The 6096-nt window shown below is 42.7% G+C and overlaps 1 protein-coding gene across 2 annotated transcripts in view; it reads left to right on the top strand.

The window, feature by feature from the left end:
* BZW2 (basic leucine zipper and W2 domains 2) overlaps positions 1–6096 on the top strand; it is a 58181-nt gene that overhangs the window by 378 nt on the left and 51707 nt on the right. Inside the window, exon 1 of one of the 2 annotated variants that reach the window (XM_042043918.1) lies at positions 10–130. The exons of the other annotated variant lie outside the window; for it this stretch is intronic. The gene's annotated coding sequence lies outside the window, so the exon portion shown is untranslated. Of the gene's footprint in view, positions 1–9; positions 131–6096 lie in introns of those variants that run through there. 2 annotated transcript variants of the gene reach the window in all.

Here is a 6096-nt window from a genome sequence, read left to right as displayed (position 1 = left end):
GTGGTGCGGGCGGGCGGAGGAGCCCGTGTGTCAATGTGTCCGTCCTTCACTCCTCCATTGTCTCCCGCCGTCGCCGTTGCTGTCGCGCTCGCTCGCCCTCCCCGCCCCGGACCGCGCAACCACCCGACAGGTGCGGCCGGGACGGGAGAGCGCCGGGCGGAAGCTGTGCCGGAGCCCCGCCGGAGCCCCGCGGCGGCGCTGCCCAGGCGACCGCGGCTGCTGTGGGGCAGCTCCGGGCGGGCGGGCGGGCGCGGCGGCCATGGCGGGCCAGGGCGGGCGGCGGCGTCACAGCCCCGGTGTCGGTGCTGGACCCCGGCTTTGGAAATGCCGCCGTTCTCGGGTTTGCGGAGCACCGGCGGCGCTGGGTCCGCTGCGGGAGGGCGGCGGTGCGGACTCTTGTGCACGCCGGCCCTTCCTTCTGTGCACTTGCTTTCTTGCCTTTTTATGGCATCGGTTGGTTGGGTGGTTGGGCTTTTTGTTGTTTGTTTTTTTTTCCAGGCAGGAAGAGCGGTTTATTTGGCTAAAGCGGCCGAATGGAGCCGTGGTTGTGCCACGGCATCGTGTCTCCAGGAGGAAGCGGGCGTTGATGGATCGGGGGGGGAAGTAACGCGCTCGGGGTGTTCAGAGCGGTGCCTTTTGTTGGCGCCTTTCTAAAATTAAACTGTTGGTGGAAGAATAGTCTTTGTTACAGATCCAACTTTCCACTATTCCAGCGGAAGCTCGGTAGGCACAGGGACGATCCTGCAGATTCCCACCAAGGGACAGACTGAGGTTTAATATCCTTGATTTTTGCCTGTACCAGAGAAAAGAGCAGGACTCTGGTACTTGGTGCTTTTACCCTCCTTTGCCCTACTCTTCAATGTATATTTTTATTCTTTCTTTTAAGGAACCCATTTTTCCCCTGTAACTAATTTTTGAAGGCATAGCTTTATAAGCAAGCCGAACTTTTTCTTTCCTTAGTACTTGTAGCTCCTCTCAATCTTTACATATTGAAATTTCTCTTTCTAGTACTAATCTTGTTCTCTGTTTTGATATCTGTTGATGACTTGTTGACTGACTTTCAGAAATGGTGAAATCTCACTCATAGAAGAGCATGCTCTCTGAATATAGTGTATCTTCATAACTATTTGGGTAAAAAATCCAAAATATGATACAATTATGTTTTAACAAAACAGCCAAACTGTGTATGTTTCCATGGTTTTAAAAATTATGGAAATACAGGGGCGTACCACCATTTAGTTTTACTTGCATCAACAAGTGTAAATAAAAGAGATTGGTTTGGAGTTCAGATTATAACAGATTCCCTTGACTTCTTTTGTGGGAAACCAAAAATGCCTTGAAGGAAACACTGTTGAAGCACAAGTGCTTTTAATATTCTGATCCAGAAAAATATCCCCATGTAGTGCTAACAGAAGTATGTCCCTGGCTCAACCATGAACGCTGAAATTAGGGTTTAAGTGGTCTTTTGTTGGTTCACTGCAGGGTGTGAATTTTACCTGCTGTGAACAAATTTTGTGATACTACAATGCCCCGATAATCTCTGTGGCACTGTTAAATAACGAGAGCCTTCACGCTTCCTTTTGCATTCGAAAAAAACCACCCAGAACCTGTCGTGCATTCAGCATACAAAAGTATGCATATTACATTCCTTTTATTTAATATGAGAATGTCAGTCTTGCCATCGCACCCTAGATCACAGAGTGAACAGTCAAACACAATTTTTTCCTTGGCAGCCTCACTGGATCTTACTTGGTGACTAAGGCTACAGGAGTGCTCCATCTGCAAGGGTAATAAAATACTTTCAGTGCTAGTTAAAACATGCTTCTTGCTCTTACCTGGCTTCTGTATGACCTTCAATCCTGTCATATGCAGACATTTCACAATCTTCAGTTTATGCTTGTGAGATCATGATGAAGTGTAATTGCCTCCATTTTACGAACATAATTTGAAGCATGGAAGCAACAGGTGTTTTTTTTTCAAGGCAGTGTAGGGAGTCAGTGTCAGGGCAGGGAACTGGAATATGAAAATGTAGGTTCTGTGCCTTTGTGTCTTGCCCCTTAATGCATTTTCTTTTATCTGCTGCATCTGTTTGTTTCACATATTTAAGATGTGGGTATTACTGCTTGGTAATTAATAATTTACATTTTGCGTATTACAGTGGGAGAAGGAAATGTTAACCTGACTGTGATTCAGAACATTTTTTAGATTTTAAATTATATGTGTACATATTAAGAATTCCTTATTTCCTCATCAGGTGATACATCTGATACTTGTAATTTGTGAAGCAGGAACCAGTGGTGACATTTTTCCCCAGCAGTTTGCTGGTTTTAGTGCCTGGAGGTATGCTTGTGGGGATTTGTGATAGCTACTGTTACCAATGTATAGGTGATCCTAAGTGCCTGTGTGCAATTGTCAAGAGTAAGATTCATGCAAGAAAATAACAAGGATTTCTTTAATTAAGTAATATTCATTTTGGGAGAATGTACAGAGCAATAAGCTTTTTCTTGGGTCAAGTTTGGGGAGAAGAGACTGCTCTATGCCTTGGAGAGTGCACCATGAAACTCTCAGTCTTTGGATGTGGAAGAGAGGGAAAGGAATTGCTGAACTGGTTTCACTGTTTTCTCTCGAATGACCTGCCTTCACTTCTGTCTTGGAGGGTTGCCTGAATTCTGGCCATGTACTCTGCAGAGGTCAAAGTTTCTGTAGTCTCTTTCAGTGCCTGGGCCTGGCACGGTCAGAAACCTGTTTGACCCAGTACATTTTATCCAGGGGAAAATAAAATAATAGGTCAGACAAGTACGCATGCTTCTATGACATATTTCCTAGCTCCCATCTCACTGGTTCACAGCTAGGGATTTCTTCAGCAAAAAGTGGTGTCTTTGTCTTTATATTTGAAGGCCTAAGGTAGCTGGTAGGCTTTTTGAATTTACTTAAATTGTGTGTATGCAGCGTCCCATGATTATAACTTTCCTGACTGCTTGAAAGAGGACCTCTTCTTTCCTGTTTTTAAACCTGCTACTTCATGGTTTTGTTCAATCCCCAGCTCCCAGTTTTGGGAGCCAATGAGGAATTGGTTCCTGTTCAACCTTGACATGCAGTCATGCCTTAACAGACCTGTGGTGTCCCCTGCCATTGTCTTTTTGCCAAGCTGAAGTCTTAGGTGTATTGAGTCATTCCAATGTAAAATCCATTTCATATGGTTGCCAAGAGTGTTTTTGTAAACTAGCTCTGTCTTCCTGCATGCCCTGGGCAATAGGAAATCTCCTTCAAGTGGAGCTGAGCCTTGCGGACAGACCCCCGCTGGGTTTTGGTCCTGCTGTCTCCAATCCTTATAATTATATCCTGGCCAAAGTTAAGAGGATCTAATAGGATTATTCATTTAGATCAATTCAAGTTCATGCAAGTTCAAGGGGTTTTTATTGCTAGAAACATCCTCTGTTTTTCCTCTTGGATCTCACAAATAGTAATCTGTGGATAAGTTACTTCCGCCACCCCCCCACCGGCCCAGTTGATTGGCATTGTATAACTCTGATTTCTTTAGTAGTTTTATTTTATTTTAAGTGAGACATTTTTTCAACTTTCATCTGTTTCTGGATCTCAGGGCAGCCACTTGATCTTTGTTATGATCTGTCAACATTGCTAAGCCTGTTTTGTACCAGAGGGTAGACTATAAGACCACAAAAGAATAACTGAAACTGGCGAGCACTGATACGTGTTTGAACACAAGTGGTGTATCCACAATAGCTACACACAAGGTACTCTACAGCTGAGATGCTACTCTGAAACCTGGATAGAGATCTCCACCTACTACCAATGTGAGACCTTGCACAAAGCTAGGTTTTCTCTATACTTTAAACTTTAGGAGCAAATCCCAGGACTTGACTCTAGGTGTATCCAAAGTCAGGCAAGATGAGGCTTAACGCCTGCTTCATCTTCTCTTGAATCCTGACTTGAAGGAATTTTATGTATATGGGACAGCAGGACACGAAAGTATTCTCCAAAGGATTGTCTGATCCAGACTATTGGATGAGCGCGGTTGAGGTGAGCTCATCCAAAAGTGTTCTCCAGCAAGAAATGCAGGTCAGAGCAGTGTGAAAGTACCAGTTTGGGAGCTGAACATCCATAAGGTACTCCTGTCTGGGCTTAGTAGTCTGATTTAACTTGAGTGTTGGTGGTTTGCTCCAAGGCTTGATCTGATTGAGCAGAGCCAGCCTTGGTGGTTTTGCACCTAAAATATATACAGAATAACAGCCACCTGTAGAATTTTCTTTAAAGAAAAGTGATCACAAGTTTATTTGTATAGGTTGCAAAGCTCATTTTTGAGCATATGCTTTTATTTTTATGTCTTTAACTGCTGTTCATGCCAGGGCAACCAGAATCTTCCCATAGGGGGGCGAGGAATAACAGTGAAAAGAAGAAATTTTGAGGTGTTCAGGTACTGTGATGATGATCATGGGCAGTGTAAGTGCCTTAGATGAATGTGCATTTGTGCTACCTGATTAAAAGCTTCCTTTGAAAAGGTCAGCATTGCTTTCACAACAAAATCGGATATCTGCGCCCCTTTCTCCCTTTATATACCCAGCGCAGGAAAAAAAGAAATTGTTCTTTTGGAGGTCGAGTTCATATTCTCTTAATTGTTTGTTCTAGATGGTTCTAGTATGAGCAACTTGCTCAGACAATACATATTTCGGGGGTTTTTTGTGTGAAGCTCTAGGTCACTGTGGTTTTATTGAATTAAAAGAAATCTAAGCTTTAAACAAATTGTTTCATGCCTATGAATTCCATGTAGGTAGGTACTTCCATATTTGGAAGAGATGGCATGCAAGTAGCTTTTTGCTGTTAAAGACTGAGGTGTGTTTAGTGACAGCAGAGCAATGTGTGTCAGGGTGTGCCTCAGCACCTTTGCAAGATTAAGCTCTTTCCCACTTAAGCTTTGCTAGTGGTAGCAATACCCCAGTAATGCATTAGCACAGCTTTTCTTAAGAGTTGATTTGCAATGGCTTTTCAGATGGCTGTTTCTAAAATAAATTCAAAATTTCAGAGGTATAAAGCAAATAAAATTACATAAAGCTGCAGGGGAAATATATCTGTGTGTAGAAGGAGATTGAAAAACTACAGCACATAGAGAATTTGTACTGCTTTTGGAGATTCATGAGTGCAATACTGGGAAAAATAGTGTTAGCAGCATTTAGTGAGTGACAGTCAAACCTTTTTTTGGTGAAGAATGGTGGAGGCACTTGGGTTAAACATTTAATTAGATCTAATTAGTGAGTAATTTTTTTAACCTCCAGACAGGATTATTTAAACTCTGCTTACAGTCATGTGCAGATACATATACCTGTTTGTAGGCTTAAGGTTATTGCTTAAGACAGAGGAATTAGATCATGCATTGAATGGATGTGTGCTCTTAGATTCAGATGGCTTTAGGAGACATCATCTTTTATTCCCCAGCTTATTTTCTGTCCTCATTCCTCCTGTGCAAATTCAAGAATTCCTGTGTCTGTGTTGCTCATAAGGCAGTAGGCTGTCACCCACATCTGTCTCTCTGCCTGCGCGTACTGGTGAAGTAATTCCATTTTGATATTTCATGAGCAGTAAATCACCTGTGAACTGCCATGGTTGCCCATTAGACTAGATTTGATTTCTGAAATGGTTTCTTTTTCCATGGGATCCACTACTGATTAAACATGAATCTTCTCCTCAATTGCAACAGTACTTACATGTTAATTTAAAATAGTAATTATCTGTTCAAAGATAAATAAAATACTCAAGGGTCACTCCGAGGTAATGCTGGTGTGTGAGAGGAAAATTGACAAACGGAAAAAACCTATTTTTTCTCCCTAGAGAGAAGTCTGTGGAGTGCAGTAATACCCTGCCATGCCTGAAAACCCTTTTGAACTTGCCATACCATAATTCTTAAATGTAGCTGTAGATCTTGTAAGAGACTGCAAAAGTAAAAACAAAAAGCAAAATAGAGTCCAGTACCCACGTGCAGTGGTGTGGTGGCCATATTTACTGCACCGTAGTACTCTTCACCATTCTTGCATACTGTACAGCTGAGAGCAGAATGAAACACTTGAACTTCAGGGTTTAACA

Source organism: Corvus kubaryi, unplaced genomic scaffold, assembly GCF_017639235.1.
Source record: "Corvus kubaryi isolate FWS band 111438036 unplaced genomic scaffold, C.kubaryi_AGA036_p1.0 37398, whole genome shotgun sequence".
Classification (NCBI taxonomy): domain Eukaryota; kingdom Metazoa; phylum Chordata; class Aves; order Passeriformes; family Corvidae; genus Corvus; species Corvus kubaryi.
Note: the sequence above shows the minus strand (reverse complement) of the source record. Positions and strands in the feature narration are given on the sequence as shown.